We start from the raw sequence: 9234 nt of genomic DNA on the forward strand, positions 1-9234 counted from the left end.
AGGAGACCTCTGGGTGTCAGCCCAGAAGATTTGGAGAAGTGACTCCGGCCCTTAGGAGACGTGACCCAGAGCAGGTCGCACAGGCCACTTTCACTTTCAGCATTCATTAAGTGCCTGCTGTGTACCTCATCTGTCTGGGTGCTGAGATTTCTCAGTAAGACATAATGCTCACCTCTGAGGAGCCCCCAGCCTGGTGTGGAGGAGAAGGAGGCAGAAAGGAAGAGGGCGTTGCAGCCGACATAAATGTGTCTGCCCGCGGCAGGTGCTCGGGTGGGGAGGGGAGCGGCTGGCGTTTCGAAGGCACCCTGGGTGCCGAGTTTTGAGTGCAATGCTCAGAAGGATGAGGGAGAGGCCAGGCAATAAGGGCAGGAGGAAAGGGCATTCCACAAACAGAGAGAAGCCAGGGGCAGCGAGGGACTTGTCCAAATGTGCAGTGTGCCCTGGGGACTGGGAGATGGCAGTGGGAGGGAGCCAGGCCAGGCAACCTCTGGCTCCACGGGCCACAGAGCCAGAACCTTCCCCAACGTGGCCTGTGGTTGGGAAACTTTTAAGGACTTTAAACAAGAACAGATTCTAAGGTTTTCTTTTAAAATTGATTTTTATTATATGTTTCCATTATCATTTATCCCCCTTATATGCCACTCCGCCGCCCCACCCCCACAATCACCACACTGTCCTCCGTGAGTCCTTTTTCCTTTCCGCTCCATCCTCCACCCCCTCACCTCCCTGAAGCCAGACTTTAAGGTTTTTAAATGTCATCAGACAGGAGTCTCAGAAAGCTACATCTGTTGTAGAGGACAAAGCAGGAGACCGAGCCGGGAGGAGACAGTTTCCGGAGGAGACACTCGGGTGTGAGGCAGTGAGGCAGTGCCCTTGGGAGGGCGCTGTAGCGACCTTGAGGGAGTACTGAGGGGAGCACCTGATGGATGGACATGGTGGGTAAGGGAGGCAAGGAGCCGGGGAGGATGAATCCCAGGTTTCCGGCCAGGGCGAGAAGGCAGGTGACAGTGCCATTGGCCAAGGGAAAGAACACAGGAGCATTTTGGGGAGGGATATAATGGGGTCTGTTTTAAATCTGTTGAGTTGGAAGTGTGGGGGTGGGGGCGCCTGAGCACAGCACTGTGTAGGTGGCGGGAAGGGGAAGAGCCAATCACAGGCCCCCATCGGGATCATCCACATTCCAGCATCATCGATGGGAGGGCCAAGGGGGAAGGATGAAGAATGCAACCTGCAGAAGCACCCATGCCCCCGGCCCCAGGTCGTGACAGAGGGAGATGGGGACTAGGGAGCGAGGAGGGGACTCTGGAGAGAGCAGGGCTGGTGAAGCCAGGGCTGGAGGGGGTGGGGGGCCAGGGTACAATGAGGTAGAGCGATGGGACCACCAGGCTGGGAAGCCGCTGTTTCTCCACCGACCTTTCTGCTCCCCTAACCTAAGCAGTTGTGGTTTGTGGTGTGTTTGTGTGTGTGTGTGTGTGGGTGGGTGTGTGAAGGAGCCAGATAATCGCAAGTGGGGAAGGTGGCATCCTGGGGACACAGTGCCAAAGCCCGTTCGCCCAGCAGTCTGGCCCTGAGAGGAAGGAGAGGCTGGTAGGGGAAGCATTTGTGTAGTAGGTGTGCTTCTGCCTTCCTTACCTAAGACACCAGGTCATCACTGCGTGATGCTGAGGCAAAATAGGACGGGGAGGGGACAGCAGAGAAGTCGGTGAGGGTCTTTCTTGGAGGGTCAGCTCCCTCCTGGCCACAGTGGGGGCCACAGATTCATCTGAACCCCACGAGGCTGGTGGGGCATCCAGTCAACCAGGGTTGAGACAGCCCTTTAGGTTTCATTGGAGGGAAGGAGCAGGACAGACACCGCAGTGCGTTAGTCAGTGATGGGCCGAATCTGGGGGGAGGGGTCCCGGAAGAAGTCCCAGAAGGGGGTTTTGGTGAAAGTTCCTAAAAATAGTCCTGGGCATCAGGATTTGCTTATATCAACATACCTGTCTCCCACTCCCCCCCCCAAAATATACCATTGGTAAAACCAACGGCAGGGCATGTGTGTATTTGTATCTGTGTGTGTAAATATCTTCAATGTGTTTGGAGAGACTTGGGCGACCTGCCACCTTGGACAGAAATGCACTGTTTACTGAGACGGGCTTGCGTTTAACCCCAGACCCGGGATTATTTGCCGTGAGACAGACAGGCTAACCTCACAGAGCTGCAGCGTTTTTCTCCCGGCGTAAAAACGGAACAGGTTACAGCTGACGTTCGGAGGTGGCGCGAGGACTGGGTGGTGTATCGCGTTCAAGTGCTTGTCAGAGATTCGACTATTTATGTCTGAATTTACTTTCAAACGATGAAATGCACGAAGAGGCCACCGGGGAAAACACAGAGCTAAAAACCTATTACAAAATTATTAAGAGTGTAATTCGCGTCTGTCGACGAGAAGTAGGGTGCAAGTCTGGGTCTTGGGGCGGCGGCCCTGGAGTGTGGTCCTCGGTCCTGGGGGACGGGGCGACCCTCTGGTCGGGGAGGCCCACGTGGCCATCGCTGGCCCCCCGTTCACACAGGGGTGGTCACCTGTCTTGTTTACCCTGCTGACATCGGCACTATTAGGGCAAAAGCCATGGCAGGCACAAGGGCCAGCCCCGGAGCGTGGGTCTGGGGGTGACACCGCGCTGGCAGCAGAGGTATTGTCATCCCCACTGCCACCAAGGTCCTTGTCACTCCAGATGGCCTTTGATGAGGCAATAAAAAGTATTCATTTTGGTAAATTCCAGCCTTTGGTCCTGCCCCTCTCACTACCGAGAACAGTGAAATTGGGGGGACAGTGGGGGGACTGCGCATACTCGTCCTTTGCTGCTGGCTTCCTGAGGACCTGATCTGTCCCTGATTCAGACTGTCGTGGGACTGAGGTGCCAGCTGAACCAGCTGCTTCGGTCACAAAGGTGGCTTGATGGGAAAGAACGGCAGACAGACAGACTTCAGGTGTTCCCGCTCGGTGATCAGACAGACAGCTTTTTATTTAAAAAAAAAACAAACAAACAAAAAAACATGGAGCCTGTCTGGTCAAGGTAAACAACTGGTAGTGTTATTTTCAATGAACAATCTGAGCTTTCAAGTAAAACGCATATTGTTTCAAAAACTCGTCGCTGCCCGGTGACCTTGAAGCTTCCCAATACTTAGTCTTCCCGGTTAAGTCAGTGATCTTTCCAATTAACATGGCGTTTTGACATCGCGTGCTGGGAGGTGTCGACCTGTGGAAGCTCCGCATGACGCAGCCAGACAGTATTTTGCGAATGGCCGATGAGGTAGGGTGTTCTAACGTCACGCCTGAGTGAAAGGCCCATTCCAAGTTCAAGGTGGACCAACGGACCTTAACGTGACAGACGCGATCTCCCGTTGCACGTCGCAGTGATGAGGTTTAAGGAGCCAGCATTTGCTGGGGGTTAGTGCAGCCTACGGGAGGACTAGCGAGAATTATCCGAAAAGCTAACTGTTAGAACGCCACTTCATTTTCCAGCGACAAATCTGCGTGAGCCCAGACATTCCGCGCTCACTCCAAACACGACGACGGTGCCGCGGACTGGAACAGAAGTGACAGGGGGACCCGGCTGTCCTCTGCGGGGCCAGACGTCGGAGAGGCTGGCGCACAGGGAAACAGTGCCGCTTCTCTCACCAAGTGCTTTCCTCAGGAGCAGAGGGTGATTTTCAAAAAAGGTTCTGTTATTTGTGTTAACAGGGAGTAGGCACAGTGCAGTTACTTTTACAGGGATGGTTTCCAAACTTCCGTGCTAGTTCCTAATATAATGAATGCTCAGAAGTAACCCACATGCGCAAAAGTTGCTTGGGGTCCTCCAGGATTTCAGGTTGCTGAGGAGTCCCGAGTGGCCCGGCGAAGTAGGCCCGGAGGAGAAACGGACTGAACCCCCGGGGGCCTGGCGTCGCAGGCTGCGAATGGTTGCCCGCCTCTCCGTAAGGCAGCAAAGCCTCCTCTTCCCTGAGAGCCCCTGTTCGTGTGACATCCGTTCACTCATGGCGTTTGCTGTGAACGCTTTTACTCATCGCCTTCTACCCTTGGTCAGTTATGTGATGGGGAAACCAGCGGGTTTTGGACACACCCAGAAAGCGTTTCCCCGAGAGCTGCCCAGGCTCTGTGCACGGAGCCCCAGCCCGAGGTGCGGGCCGCTCTCCCGTGGTCCGGGCTGGTGGGCACATCGGCGTGGCTGCCACGTGCAGCACCGGGTGCCGTGCCGACGGTGGTGTCGGCAGCCAGGGCGCGCAGGGACTGACTCTGTGTGTGCACGGAAGTGAACAGGCGAGGGCGATGAGGGGCCACTGTAGTGTCACAAAGGGTGGCAAGGTTCTCAGCTGTCACAGGGAGTCCACGAGTGTGTGAATGACGCGCTCCTCTGACTTGAGACCACCCCAGAGCTGCTCTGTTTCCTGCACCCTGTGGCTTGTTGGGGCGCAGCCGGAAAGCACAGTCTTCCCCTTGGGCATGTGGCTCCTGAGCCTGGTAGTTTCGGGCCAGTGAGGTCATCCTGGCCCAAGGCCGCATGACACAGAGCAGCTCATTGCTCAGATGTCGTGAGGCTGAGTGGAGTCAGACAGAGTGGAAAGAACAGGCTGCTGCCTCTGAGGTTGTGTGTGGTGTCCTGCGTCTCCACTTAACAACCTGGGGACGCTGCACACTTGGAAAGCTACTTATTTCTTCTGAGGCCCTGTCTTCTCCCCTGTAAAATGGGGATAATAAAGTTTCCCTGGTAGGGTCAGGGTCCCAATTAAACTGTTTGAATATGTAAAGTGCCTGATACATCACACTTTCACTCCTACTGGTCAGAAAGCCATCGGTCAGTGACAAACAGGAAGTGAATGGGGTCATTCAGAACCTGCCCGTGAGGACGGAGTGATTTCACGTGTGATGAAATGTACAGCTGTAGCTAACACTCTCCCCTTCATCAGTTCTGTCCCAGTTATTCCCTAAACGCCCAGTGGAAGAGCCATGAACTTTCACATTTCTCGGAGGAGGAAACCGAGGTGTGGAGAGGTGAGGGGCCAGGCTGGGCTCTGGGCCTCCATCCGTCTGTCTGTCTGGCTCCGGGGCCGCCGTGAGCGGGACTCAGAACCCCTCCCCCACGCATTCTCATGGACCCCCCCTTCTCGTGGTGGCACTGTCTCACCGATGGCAACTTCCTGCAGGAGGGTTTCCCCACAGGATGTATACGGTCCGGGGGCTCCTTACTGGTAACAGACACATGCACCATGTGTGTAGAAGTGTGCCAACCCAGCCACCGCAGACACACACATCTCAGGCCTCGTCTGGAGGCCGAGCCAGAGGCTCTGGGCCAATTTGGTAGCTGCCCGAGCCTCTTCCCGGAAACCCATGTGACCCTGCCCTGTTCAGGACACAGCACAGGTCCTTCCCAGAGGCAGTTAGCAAACCAGCGTATCCACAGGCAGTCGTGTGGCTGGGAGGGCTAAGGCAACTTCTAAACTCTCCACACGTGCCGCTCAGAAAAAGTAGAGATCGACTATGTGCATCATTGATCCAGCCAGTTTCTGTTACCAGGAGCTCAAATATAGAGAAAGAGAGAGAGAGAGGGAGAGAGGGAGAGAGGGAGAGAGAGAGGGAGGGAGGGAGGGAAGGAGGGAGGAAGGAAAGAAAATGATAATTTAAAAAGGGCCTCCCTCTTAACCTTCCGGCAGTCCGGTCCCTGTTTCTCACACAGTGGCTTCTGCGTGCTGGCGCTACGCTGGCCTCGAGTCCCCGTGGAGTGGCGTCAATGGGTCTGGTTCGGAATCCCATTTCACAGGTGAGCCCACTGAGGCCGCTGGAACTCGTCACATTTTGTGCCGAGAAGAAATTTGAAGCTGGCCAGTGGTTTTTTCCCCTTTTCTCCGTAACCCTGCCCCTCCCCTCTTGGAACAGATTCATAGTATTCCTCGCAGATGTGCGGAAGGAGCTAAAGAATTCCAGAATGATCTGGGTCCGGCCACATCAGCATCCATCTTGAACTATTTTCTACTTGTTTGGCATAAAAGAAAACTTCCCTTTGAGGAAATAAACTTGTCGTGAGCAGAACATTATTTTTAAATTCTGTTAAGCTTCTCAGTGTGTGTTATCAGACTCGAATATATGAAATTCCTGATGGGAACAGACCAGTTAACGCCGGCTTTTGTCCCGTTTCTGCTTTTAAAACTATGACTAGAAAAGAAGCACGCCAATACTCACTGTGCGGGACCGAGTCCGGTCCCACCCTGGAACTGGATCCATGCAAGCCGCCACCAACCTGTCACAGAGAAGTCCTGCGCGTGCAGGGCAGTGAGAAACGGAGCGGCCCTCATGCCTGAGCCCACCTCCCCCGTCCTCACTCCGCTCTGTTGGAGAAAAGAGCTGCGTTATTTCAGGCCATTTAACAGGAGTTCAGCCTCTGATTCTAGGTAATAGCTTGTAACTGAGTCCCGGGGATTAGGGGGGACACGGCTCCCGCCCAGCAGAGTCCAGTGAGTCTCTGACCCCGCGGCGCCACAGAGGGAGAGCTGGATTCCCGCGGACGCAGGCTCGGGGCACCTAGTCCAGGCCCTCTCCACTCCTCCAGCGCGGCCCTCGTAGGGCGTCTTCTCTCCGTGAGGTGTAACCACCCAGAACCTCGAAGCGCCCTCCCTTGTCCCCCCACCGTTTCGCTCCTCACCCTCTACAGTCTGAGTCCGCGAATGTCTAGTGACGCGATAATCCAGGTGTTTTCCTATCACTTCCAATCCCCAGCCCTTACACTACTCAGTCCAAATCCAAGGGCATTCCTGGTGTGAACAAACCACGGGTTTAAGGGTGGGATATCCTTCTGCAATTAGAAGAGAATAACACCATGAAAATTCAAGGAGGTGGGGACTCAGAGGTCACGGAAAACCCAAACCTCCAAAGAACTCATTTGTATATCTGTCAAAACGTAGGGAAATCGTTTGGTTTTTAAAGGACTTTTCCAAGACCTTTCAAAAGAACCTGATCTGTGTGGGAAAGTGCACACCGATCTGTGAGGAAAATGTGATTCGTGTTGAACAGGGAGTCTCAGTCAAGAACTAAAAATCATCTCACATCCGATCAATTCTAGACCAGAAGTTGTGTAGTTTCTTTTGAGTGGGAATGTTCTTAAGGGGATAAGTCGTACAAGCCAGGCAGGGCCCCGGGGCGGGGAGAACCTCAAAAGTGCCGGGATGCCTGCCTCGCTCCACCTTCACAAGCTCGAACCCCTTCCAGGGCTCCAGCGCCCTTCCTCCGTGTGCCCAGGCCGGTGCGGCCAGACACAGGTGAGGGGCAAGGCCAACAAGGCAGAGGTGAGAGGCGACGAGAGATGGGGTGGCGGGGAGAGAAAGGTGACGAGGACAAGAGACAGCGGGTGGGTAAGGACTTTCTGTAGGGAGAGACAGAGAAGGGCAGCCAGGCAGTGAAATGACTGGAGTTGCCGCCCCTCAGCCCAGGGCTTGGAGGCTGGGGGTCTGAGAGGTGAAGAGGCAGGAAAAGAAAATGAGAAACGCACATGTCACAGAAGTCCCAAGAAAAGGGGTGACTTAGCACCAACTCTAGAGGCGACATCCTAAAGCTAACATTTACCTAACAAAGAAAGGAAACGGAGTGGGGACGATAACATTTACGGGGGCATCAGTGGGGCAGAGGGGTCCGTGTCCACAATTTCCATGTCACTCCCAGTCAGGAAGGAGGGCTCCAGGCAGTTCCAGGGGAAGGGGGGAGGACAGGGAGCTGAACTGGGAAGGGTCTGGAAGTCAGCGGGGTCCTGGTGGTGCAGGAGGGAAGGCACCTTGGACCGTGCGTGGGCACCGGGTGGGAGCTGAGCCAGCATGCCTTAGAGCAGAATTTCCCCGACGTTTCCCGAGTTTAAACACGGCCTCTTCGATTCCGTACTTGATTTGTTTAAACTGCAGACCTTCTGTTTTAGAATAGCTTATTTAAAATGGAAATTGACAACCTAAACAGTAATATCTGTTTCACGAGCCGGAGGTTTTTTTCTCATACACATTAAAATAAATAAAATATTTGCTATGGACCCTCTGAGATACTATTTCATGCGGTGCTGCTGTCCCCGAGCTGGAGGTGGGGGGCAGGGGGGCTCCTGTCTGATCCGAGGGGGTGGGAGCCCCTCTGAGACCCTAAGGAGGCAGGAGAGCAGTGGACAGGGGCGCCCAGGCCCAGCAGGGGGAGGGGACCAATGTGGGCTGCCCAGGCGTCCGAGCCCCCCTCAGCTCAGACGCAGCAGGCAGGACGTGTGTCCCCTCCGCAGAGAGGGAGGCGCAGCTGCGCAGCTGCTTTCTCCACACCGCTCTGCGGCCTTGGCGCTCCCTTAGGGTGCCCTTCCACCTCCCCCGGTGCCCGGTGATCCTGACTTCTCGTGCAGAGAACAGACCATGGTACCCTAGCCCTTCCGATTGGACGCTGGCTGGCACTCCGTGTTTCCTGTTTGAAAAGAAATCCGACGTTGACATGGGCCCCATTCTCTTTGAAGAAAGTTGGTGATCGATTGAGGACAGAGTGACACAGGTGACGAGATAAGAACACGACGGCCCTGCTTGCTTTCAGTTCAGGATGCGCCCGCCCAAAGGCTTTAAACAAGCCAGTCTGTGAGGGGTTTCCAGGCTGACGACACGAACCCAAGACAGTTCAAGTTCAGAGAGACTCAGATATGAAAACCACGCTCTGACCCTGGTACAGTTCAAGTTCAGAGAGACTCGGATATGAAAACCACACTCTGCGCAAAGCGTAGACTTTGCCCCAAAGGTGCGGAAGAGCTTCCTACCATTGGTGCCTTTAGTCAGTGTGCACAGGAGCCCTGGGACTGTGGTCGGGTGTGGGTGTCACACAGGGAAGTCAGCCGGAGACCAAGAGTGTTCTGAACACACTCGCTTCAAACAAATGCAGGGAAATCCAGATCCTGTCGTCCGAGTCCAGGTTGAGCCAGGGCACGTGGAAGGTAAAAGTAAGACGCTGGGGCCAATGAACACAGCGCTGGTGGGAATGGTGGGAATAGGAGCCGTTTATTTCTTACGGTTCCAAGCAGGTGTCGTGACTTGGGCCTTGCCTGGACTCTGTGCTCCCTGGGGCCTGTGTGTGGAGAATGAGGACTTTTTCAGACCCGTGACTGAACCTTCCTCAGTGACCGAGAGTCTCTCAATAGTAAACGCAGTTAACAGGGTGAATAGGCCCACCATCAGCGTCAGCCCTGGGCTGGTAGGCAAGGCAGG

The sequence above is a fragment of the Sturnira hondurensis genome, unplaced genomic scaffold (assembly GCF_014824575.4).
Source record: "Sturnira hondurensis isolate 20B ecotype Veracruz unplaced genomic scaffold, ASM1482457v3 Scaffold0022766, whole genome shotgun sequence".
In the NCBI taxonomy this organism is placed as follows: Eukaryota; Metazoa; Chordata; class Mammalia; order Chiroptera; family Phyllostomidae; genus Sturnira; species Sturnira hondurensis.